The sequence below is a fragment of the Triticum dicoccoides genome, chromosome 1B (genome assembly GCF_002162155.2).
Source record: "Triticum dicoccoides isolate Atlit2015 ecotype Zavitan chromosome 1B, WEW_v2.0, whole genome shotgun sequence".
Classification (NCBI taxonomy): domain Eukaryota; kingdom Viridiplantae; phylum Streptophyta; class Magnoliopsida; order Poales; family Poaceae; genus Triticum; species Triticum dicoccoides.
Window position 1 is genome coordinate 621,249,176 of NC_041381.1, and position 11,069 is coordinate 621,260,244.

The following is an 11,069-nucleotide window of genomic DNA, read 5'->3' on the forward strand; positions in this document are numbered from 1 at the left end:
TAAGAACTTTGGTGGGAAGTTTGTACTTATCCACAAATCCCCTTGATATGTATGAATATGATGCACCAGTATCAAAAAGAACAATTGCAGTAAATGACTTAACCAAAAACTTACCTATTACTGCATCTCGCTGGGCTTCAACCTCCTCCATGTTAACGTGGTTCACTTGTCCCCTATTGAAAGGGTTGGGCTTCTTCCCAGAGCTTCCATTTCCATTTCCATTCTTTGCTTCAAAACACTCTGTGGCGTAATGTCCATTCTTCCCGCACTTGAAACAAGTAATGTGACTTAGATCCTTCTTGGCGGGCGTTGCTGGGTTGCAACGGTTCTGTCCATTGCTTCCTCCATTACCATTCCCATTCCTGGGGCCACTATGGTTATGCGAACTCCCTCCATTGTGATTGTGACCTCCATGGTTATGTTGAAGGGGTCCTCCCGAGTTCGGAGTAAAACGGGGTCTCTGCTGAGCTCTAGAATTGTACTTCCCTTCTCCATACTTCCTCTTACGGTTGTCAATCTGCTGCTGCTTCCCTTCAATCATGAGAGCTCTATCTACCAACTCTTGGTAGTTGTTGAAGGTTGCCACCATCAACTGCATGCTCAGCTCATCATTCAGTCCTTCCAGAAACTTCTCCTGCTTAGTTGCATCTGTAGCGACGTCATCTGGGGCATAACGTGCTAACTTACTAAAATCATCCACATACTGGCCCACTATGCGTCCTCCTTGGCGCAAGTTGCGAAACTCGTGCATCTTCATGGCCATAGCTCCTGATGAGACATGGGCAGTACAAAAAGCCTGCTGGAACTGGTCCCATGTGACAGTGTTGACAGGGTAAGTGGCTGTGAAATTCTCCCGCCATGATGTTGCGGGTCTATCAAGCTGATGTGCGCCAAAACTCACTCTCTTCGCATCTGTGCGTCCTGCAATGGTCAACTCCCTTCCAATCTTGCAGATCCAATCATCTGCAACAATCGGCTTGGTGCTACTGGAGAACATCGGCGGATTTAGCCTTAGAAAACGGGCTTAGTGGTCAACATGTGGAGGTGGTGGTCGGTTGTTGTTTTTTCCAACCAGGCTCTCAACCCCTTTCCATTAATTTCGAAATCAACGGAAATACATCAGTCTGTATCCAGATGTTCTTAGTAACCAACCACTACAATTAGCAGGATGAAAAGCACAAAAGCCTTTCGAGAGCTAATGAAACTGAAAAGGGAGAGCGAGTTGGCGCATCAACAGGAAACCCACCGCAGGATGATCCTAGAACGGACCACCCGCCATGGGACGAAAACCTGATGACACTCACAAGCCGCAGCCCAAAACAACACAGAAGGGAATCCCGGGATGAAGCAAGATAAATGACATCTGCGACTAGGCGGACCAAAGCCAGAAGACATAAAACCAGTGGGCATCAAACCCCAGTGGGAGGCGGCAAGCAAAAGAACCGAGCGCTGAAACACTGCTAACCAATCTGGACCCCCTCTCTGTCACCCAGGAGTCTGCCTCGAGGAAGGGACCTGTCCGCCAGTGCAGCAGCCGCGTGAGCCAACCTCCTCACGCCAGCCTGGAGCTTCGTCCTTTCTTCTTCCTTTAGCAAACCTGCCCAGTACATCAAAAACGAGCATGCAGTGAAAACAGCCTCAAGAGGAGAACGAACAGCATGATTATCGAATGTGACTTTATTGCGGAGGGTCCGAATCCCCCAGCATATTGCAGCAATAATCATCATGTAAAGATGTTTTCCATCCGGAAAGAACTTATAAAGCCAAGCAAAGCTTTGCCACAGAGAGCGAGGGCAACAGGACGCCCCAGCCGTCATGCCCAACACCCCCCAAACCGACCGAGCAAGCGAACAGGTAAAGAACAGATGATTTGCTGTGTCGACTTCAGTACAGAATGAGCACACAGGATTCCCAGGCCAGTTTCTAATGCGCATATTATCGCGAGTGAGAACTGCATTTTGAAACAGCTGCCAATGGAAAATCTTAATTTTCAGCGGGATGGGTGCTTTCCACACCATCCTATAGTTAGGACCCGAAAGATTTCTTTCCAACCGTCTATATAAAGATTTAGTAGTAAATTTCCCTTTACTACCAAAATCCCACAAGATTCTATCTGGGGAGTCACTCAACGACAGTTTCTTAGCTTCCATAACCATCCAAGTCCACTGGTCACCCAACACCCCCACCCGTCTCCGCCTGAAGCCAAGTTCATAATTGTTAGACACCCAAGATGCAACCGTGCATTCCTGTTCCTGGCAAATACCAAAAAGATCAGGAAAGCGATCTTTCAGCACAGTATCTTCCACCCATGGATCATACCAAACCCTAGCCAGGTTTCCACTTTCGATCTTAACTTTTCTTCCTGCCATATAAGAGTCCTTGACCTTCATAATCGCTTTCCAGCAGGGAGAGTCCGAAAAGCGCCTCTGAATGGTGGCCACTGTTTTGTTCCTGAAGTATCTAGCTCTTACAATATGTTGCCATAGCCCATCACTCGTTTCTAATTTCCACCACCACTTAGCGAGTAGGGCAATATTTTGCTTATGAAGCTCTTTAATTCCTAGTCCCCCAATATTTTTCGATCGACATATCCTCGTCCACTTAACCATATGGTACCCACGTTTCTTTCTTTTCCTCCTCCAAAAGAAACGTCTACGATGTTTATCCAGCTTCTCAATAAAGGTTTTATTGAAGAGGAACATTGACATGAGGAAAGAGGGAATTCCATCCAAACTAGACCCTAACAGTGTTAGTCTAGCTCCAGAAGATGCCGCATATGCTACCCAGGCATCAAGTTTTTTGATCATTTTTCCGTCAAGGAAATCTAGGTCCGCATTCTTGAGAGTGGAGTAAGTAACAGGGACTCCCAGATATTTCATGGGAAGTGTGCCCACTTGACACCCAAACATGTTGGCATAAGCCAAATCTGTATCATTATCCCCCCCCCCCCGATACTAAATATTTCTCTCTTCTCAAAATTGATCTTGAGCCCAGACATAAGCTCAAAGAGATAAAGCTGGAGTTTGATATTCACAGCTTTGTCAATATCATGCTCAAAACAAAGTACCGTGTCATCCGCGTATTGCAGGATGCAAACCCCATTCTCAATAAGATCAGCAGCTAATCCTTTAATGAGACCATTCTTTTGAGCTGTAAGTACCATTTTGGTCAGGCAATCGGCCGCAATATTAAACAGGAAAGGGGAGTGAGGATCCCCCTGCCTCACCCCCTTAGCACTTTGGATGTAAGGACCCACCTCATCATTGATCTTGACACTGACCGTGCCATTTTTTAGAATCTGAGAGACCCACCCACACCACTTAGAATTAAACCCACGTTTCCTATGACAGTCAAGCGGAAAATCCCAATTTACTTTATCATATGCTTTTTCAAAGTCGATTTTCAAAACCACTCCAACCTGCTTTTTGACATGAGTATAATGCAAAATCTCATGGAGAGATAGTATTCCATCCACTATGTGTCTCCCCCTAATAAAAGCATTCTGGTGAATAGTAAACAGCTTGTGGGCATATTTGCTAGCTCTAATATCCATGGCTTTAGTAAGAAGTTTATAGGGGCAACGCAATAGACAAATGGGTCTATATTGTTGGATTCTATTAGCATCAGTCGACTTAGGCAACAAAGTTATGATGCCATAGTTAAGTCGCTGTACATCTAGCTTGCCATCATGAAACCATTCAAACAGGCAAAGGAGATCTGGGGCCACTACATCCCAGCAGTGTTGATAGAATTCAACCGGAATATCATCCGGACCAGGGGCACGGTTAGAATTCATACTAAATAAGGCTTTCTTGATTTCTTCTAATGAAAAAGGACGAGTTAAATCCTCATTATCACCAGGCGTAATCATCTCATCCTGAGACCACAAAGCAGCATCTATCTGACATACATTGCCAGGAGCTGGACCAAATAAGGATTTATAATATTCAGTAGCGTGGATCAAAAGATTTTTAGTGCCCTCTATAATAACGGACCCACATTCCAGGGAGATCATAGTGTTTTTCCTACGACGGCCATTAGCTTCTCTATGGAAGAAACCAGTGTTATTGTCTCCTTTCAGAAGCCACTTCTCATTAGAGAGTTGGTGCCAGTGAAGTTTTCTTCAACATACATTTTATTAAGCTCCACTAGAATATCCAACTTCCTAGTGTAAGCATCCCCGCATAAACCATCAGTCTCCTCTAGTTTTTCCAGCTCCTGCAGCTCGAGCTTGATAATTTTTCTCCTGATCTTATTATGACCAAACAGATTAGATCCCCAGCCCTTAAAAAACTTCTTAATTCTTTTAAGCTTGATATTCAAGGAGTCAATGGGGTTTGAAGTATAAACAGGCCTCGACCAAATCTCAGAAACCAGAGGGAGGAATTCTGGATTGCTGAGCCAAGCATTATCAAATTTAAAACACCTGTTACCTGGTGCACGAGATAAGGCATTCCCACCATCCACCAACAAAGGGTTGTGATCTGATACTTCCTTGACCAGCTTATGGACAGAGGCAAGAGGGTATAAATCCTCCCACTCAGGAGACATGAGAACTCTATCCAGCTTTTCCAAAGTCGGGATTTCTTGTTTATTTGACCAGGTATAAGACCCACCAGTCATATAAATCTCTCTCAACCCAAGCAAGTGAATAACAGAATTAAACACCTCCGAGAAGTGGGACAGAGATGTTTTTTTGTTTTTCTCCCCACTATGTCTAATGATATTAAAGTCTCCCCCAACTAGATAAGGAATATTACTGCTGTGACACATAGATGACAGTTCAGCAATGAATTCAGGCTTCTGTTCATCATGTGCAGCACCATACACAATCATCAGGGCCCAGCTACAATTTTTGTTCTTATCGAACAAGTTCAGCTGCAGGATGTATTTGCCACACTTGGTCATAAGGACATCAAAATTTTCCTTGTTAATCCCACAAAGGATGCCACCAGATTTCCCCCTTGAAGGATTCCATTCCCAATGAAATTTATGATTTGGGTCAATCTGTCTAAAGAAAGCAGGAGTATACGACTTCTTCATGGTTTCCTGAAGCCCAATAAAATCTAAATCATTAACATTTATCATGTCAATGAGGCAGGTGGACATGCCCTTTTTACCCACTCCCCTACAATTCCAAAAAATCCCTTTCATTTATATCGATCAGGTTTATCTCTCACTCTGGTAGGTCTGCCAGGTTCCGTAGCAGCCTTACCACCCCCCTTTTTTTGCTGACTTCTAGTCACAGGTCCGCTGGACTTTTTTGGGGATAAAACCACCACCGATTTCTTACGTTGATACTTCTTTTTCCTGTTTTTAGATTGAACCAGGATAAATGGTTCTTCAATATCTCCACTATCATCGTCCCATGTTAAAGAGAGGGGCACATCATTGCCCAACCCATCATTGACAGTAATTTTTTGTGAATTATTATCAATTTTTTTATCTTGCAACAGATTTCTAGAAAGTTCTAATTCACGTAAAATATCAACAGTAGCAAAGTCATCATCAGGTATTTGCACTCCCATCAAAGATGCACGCAGAATAATGGCAGAGTCAGATAAAGTAGAGAATTGATTTTTTGAATTGGGCATATTCGTACCTTCCAAATCACGTTTCCTCATTCTGTTGGTAGCCACATCTCCCACCTTCTCCAACTTCTGCTTCTGTCTGCGCGAAATTTCCTCTTCCTGACTCATGTTATCATGAGTTGGGGATCCAGAGGGAAATTCCACTGTATAGCCACTGCAGTTTTCTCCTCCTTCCATGGAGTCCTCCTCAAGAGGCATAATATGAGGCAGGGAGGGCCAAACCACATAGTCTGACAAGGGAGGAAAGGCATTCCCATAAGCATTCACATCTTGACACACAAACATAGGTGAGGGTGGAACAGGAGTAAACATTCCCCAAGCACCTTGATACACACTGATCTCATTACTGGGAGATTCAGTCATCTCTTCCACTTCCAGATCCTCGGAGATATTCTCACATGGATTTTTATCGGATTGGGACCCACAATAAGACATTTTTTCATCTGCATGTTCTCTGGCCATAGTCTCAATCAGTAGCTCTGTGTTGTTACCTTCATCACTCTCATCTTCTTCTTCACTCTCAACAACTGCAGGAAGCCTCTGCACACCCTTATCATAGTTCTGAGAGGAGAAGTACCAGCCATAGATGTACTCGTCCCCCCTGCCCCATGGAAGAAGCAGGATATGAGCCCATCCTCGCTTTTTTGGGGAAGGAAGGAGATGCACTGCTATCCACAGCAGTATAGGACTGACTTTTCTCAGCGCCCACAGTCACAACTTTTTCAACTTCATAGAAAAAATCATAATACTGTTCTCCCAGCATTCCTTCAGCTGAATGAGGAATTTTCTCAACCTCTCTACAACCAAGAAGGATTCTAGCATATTCAGGTTTATGAACAGTCGATTCATCAACTTCCAGAGTAATCCCAACTAAAGCTCCAGCATAAGCTATATGTTCAGTGCATCTCTTCTCTATGGGAATGTTGCGCACCCTAACCCATGCTTTTTCCATAATGCCTTTGGCCCCAATAGAAGCAGTCCAAGGTGTAATACATACAACAATGTTCCCCTCCTTCAGAGGCAAGCGTTTGCCATAACAACATGCCCTTTCTACTTCACTAGCATTAGGAAATCGCATCACATATTGAGCAGGGCCAATAGAGCGGGCCGTACAGCGCCATTTCTTTTTCCCAGGTTTTTTGGCAAATATAGCATTAAATTCCTGCTCAATATCTTTCACAGTAGCATCACCCTCAACTATAGTAATCACCACATTATTAGTTTTCTCAACACTATGTTTATCAGCACACATATCAAGAATATAGAAAAATCCCTGGCCAAGCGACTGGAACCCACACATGAGAGGAATGCATTCCCAAGGCCTCAGAACTTGGCAAAGCTGAGCCATATGTCCTAATTTGTTGCATTTTTCCCAGCGAATAGTAGGGCAACGAGGAGCGAAATGACCTGGAAGAGAGCAGTTGATGCAGATCTCGGCGTTTCCCTTGGTCGCTGTTTGCCCAGGTGCAGGATGCTGAGGCGGCTCCTTGGAGCCCACCGTCTTCTCCTTGTTCGCGCCGCTCATGGCACGTGCAGCAGCTTCCCATCTATCCCCAACTTCACCATCACCAGATCTCGAATCTCCCAACGACGCCGGCGGCAGATCTGGCCGCTGCAACACCATGTGCCGGGACTAGTTTGGCAGCGGAGCCGTTCGTCCACCTCCGAACCCTCCGCGCGCTGTGTTGTTGCGCCAGCTTCCAGATCTCCCCCCGCCCCAATCTCCCATCGAGACGCGCTGCGTACCTCCCGCCTGCTCCGCCGCGGTCACTTGGGCGAAGGATCGGTCGTCGCCGCCCGCCTTGCCCCGCCACCAGCCAAAGGAATCAGGGAGGGGAGGATTGGGGAAGGAAATCCTAGGACGCTCCCATAGATGCTTGAAGAGAGGAGCGAGATGTGCGTCTCGCGTAGTGGGGGTAGGTGGGGAAAAAGAGGTTGTTCCCTTCGCCCCCTCCGCCCTAGAAGGCTCCACGCCCGGCCTAGTGTTGGGCCCCTCCTATCGGTCAGGCTGCCGTGAAGGAGCTCCCACGTGTCCCGCCGCCATTAGTGGGCGGTTGGTGAGGTGCGGGGCCACCCCGACCCGGTCCGCGCCCGCCTGGATCTCCGAGTGCCTCCCGTGTACCGCACCCTGGATCGTTCCATGCGTCGCACCCGCTGGAGGCGCGCTCACCGCCGGAGATCGCTCCCGAATCCTCGCAAAATGGCAAGGCAGCGAGATAATATCTCCAATGTCAACGAATTCCCTGCGCGGAGAAAATGTGCATCCACAATGACTCCGCGGGCATCAACCAGATTAAGTCGGAGAGCATCACGCCGGAGAATCAGCTCGCCATCATAGAACGTGAGTGAGCGGTGGTGCTGCAGATCGGCGGCATAAGATACGCGCCATCTCTCGTCCCGTGTGTCGCCCCGTGTGTCGCGCGAGCTCGACGCCATCTTGGATCATATAGATAATCCTTTCAGCCATGGTCGGTTGTTGTTGTTCCCCTGGTTCTGATTTTGGACTAGTATCTACATCAATGCATTCTGCTACTGGATCAACTGGGTGAGCTCCGGCGGGAAGGCAAATCCATTGTCGCGTCTCGGAGGGATCTGATGGGTTTAGAAAAGATGAGAAAACATAATAGAATGAGGTCTAGAGGGAAAACACTACCCATATGCACATGAGACAAACACAAACAATACCACTTCAATCAATTCAAACAAGGGCATACATCGGCTTATCTATCATTACAAAAGTGCTCGGACTATACTATATACATGGGGGAATACTACTACTGATATGGTGGTCGAGTAGAAAAATTGATCGGTGGAAGACTCCATGATATCTTCTCCATCTTCATCGACAAAGTCATCATCGCTGTTGTCTGGGTCTGAGTCGGTGTCGTCGATGATGATGTAGTCCTCCGAACGAATGGAATCATCTTCTCCTCCTGGCGCGGAGTCTCCCATGAATACTCCTAGCTTCCTCGTCAGATCGTCATTCTTCTCCACGAGTATCGTCATTTCCTCCTCGTATCCATCACGTGTAGACTTGAGTTCTTCCTCCAGCTCCGTGATCCTGGTCATTGCCTTCTTCGGATCTATCATGCATGCACACATCTGGTTCTCCCTGGCGACGAATGTGCTGGTTTAACTCCTGGATGAAAGCTGCAATGGATCTATCCTTCTTGGTGCTGATTATATCCTATTGCTCATCTTGGCGCCCACAAATCTGGAAGATAGTATCCTTGATATCCTTGTGGTAAACTTCTCCAATGCGTCCCATGGTGATGTGGGCTTCCATGCTCTTTCCTAAACTCCAGGTAGGTGCGTCGAAGGAAAACTCTATGGGCTCAGTGACGGGCATGAACGTCTTTCCTGGAACTTGAACTTGAATCATCCAACGCTCCTCTTCTGGTAAAGTGGCAATGTAGGTCCCGGTGAAGCTTGGTATTCCGATGTTCAGGTATCTAGTGACTTCCTTCAAATGTCGTCCAAAAGGTGTATTCATCTAGTTGAGTGAACTTGTTCCTTGCATCCTCCATCCTAAAGAGTAGAAAAGGAGAGTAGTCATAAATGAGAAGAGAGTAGTAATCTAGGGCTTTAGCTTAGTGGTCGTGTCCTATAGTCAGTGTTTGCTCTGATACCATCTTGTAGCGACCAGACCTCAAATAGTCTGATCTCTGTGCATCAGTGTCATCCCTGGATCGGTAATGCTGATATGCACAGTACTTGAGGATTTATAATAGACTAGCAATCACACACTTATTACATCGAATGTCTCCAAAGATAACTTTATTACAATAATATGGCTTAAGGACATCTAAAATGATAACAACGGAAGGCTTGGAAGATAAAGTGAGTCCATTAACTCCAACGGCATCACCGAGTGTAAGATAACGACCTATGGCACCTTACTCGTCGTCTGAAAAGTCTGCAACATGAACATTGCAGTCCGAAACGGGTCAGCACATGGAATATGCTGGCAATGTCACACAAGAGAGTAATGAAGAGAATAAATGCTACCACTACATGCATATATGGCTGGTGGAAATCTCTATGGTTACAGTTTTGCATAAAGCCAATTTTTCCCTACAACAAAGGAATAAATTTTATTTAACTATCATGGTGGTTGTTAAACATTGAGAAGGTTCCTCCAACTCAATCCCAATTAAGCATCATCATTAAACCCAATCAAATTATATTAAGAGTGATGAGATCAACATGCTAATCCAAGAACTAGATACTCAAAACGTCCATAACCGGGGACACGGCTAACCATGATTAGTTTGTACACTCTGTAGAGGTTTGCGCACTTTTCCCCACAAGACTCGAATACATCCATGGTCGGAGAATCGAGACACAGTCTTTCTGATACAATAGCATTTTACTATGGGTGGACAGTTACACCTACTTTCCCCTACATCTACTAGCCCACCACTGAAAGAGGTCTTGCAACTTACTCAACTATTCTAGAGCCCATAATAGCTTGTGGCTACACACAGATGTTTCTAGCATGAATAATCTTATGATCCCTTTGAGCTTGGGTGGCGGACCGTAGGATGATCACACGGGTACTCCGGGATATCCTAGGACAACACTGGATTCTCCAGGTGCCCTGACAACCGCTGGGTACTCGAGGGTGCCTTCAAGCAATCCACCAAGATGTGTATTAAAGTAGCCACCTTAAGTTAACCATTAAATAACAACACTCACATCTGTCATGAATCACTCCACCAAACCACGTCTACGAGCATAGCATAGCATTATAAGCAACGTAAAAGTAACTCCCAGAGGTTTGATAATAAACAGGTCAACAGGTACTACCTCATCTACTTCCCGAATCCCACATGTTAATCAGATCCTAGCCATGCAACTGTTTGAGGATTGATCTAATGCAATAAAACTGGGTAGTAAAGAGGTATGATCAAAGTGTTACTTTACTTGCTGATGATCCGTGAAACCTTGAGACTCGTAGTAGCATGCTTCGCACTCTGGGTACTCTATCGCAACCAAACAAGCATACAATAAGCACTCAACTAGAAGCACGGGTAAAACTCAAATAAGAGATCTAATCAGAAAGTTCAACTTAAGAACTCCGGTTTGCAAAAAGAATCAAATCAAATGAAGCAACGAAACTCAAACTACGAAAGAAACAAGATCCGTTTACTAATTTGGACATAAGTCAAATTTTACAGTACCAAAATCTTGTTCAAATTGATTAAACAGAAAGAGGGCTTCGAGATGAAGACCTAGGCGCTTGAAATGCCTGATTCCGATAAACGAGCGAAAAGATAAACTAAAACAAAAATCAGGGCAGAAATCATGATAAAAAATAATCGCGGAAAAACCCTGGAAAAAGAAAAACTAAAGAACAGACTAACGAACGAACGTTCGCTGTCTGCGGCTAACGGGTGAACTCCGTTCGTTAAAATGAATGTACGGATGAACGTCCGCTAATTAGGTAAACCTTTAAAAACCGAACCGATCTAATCT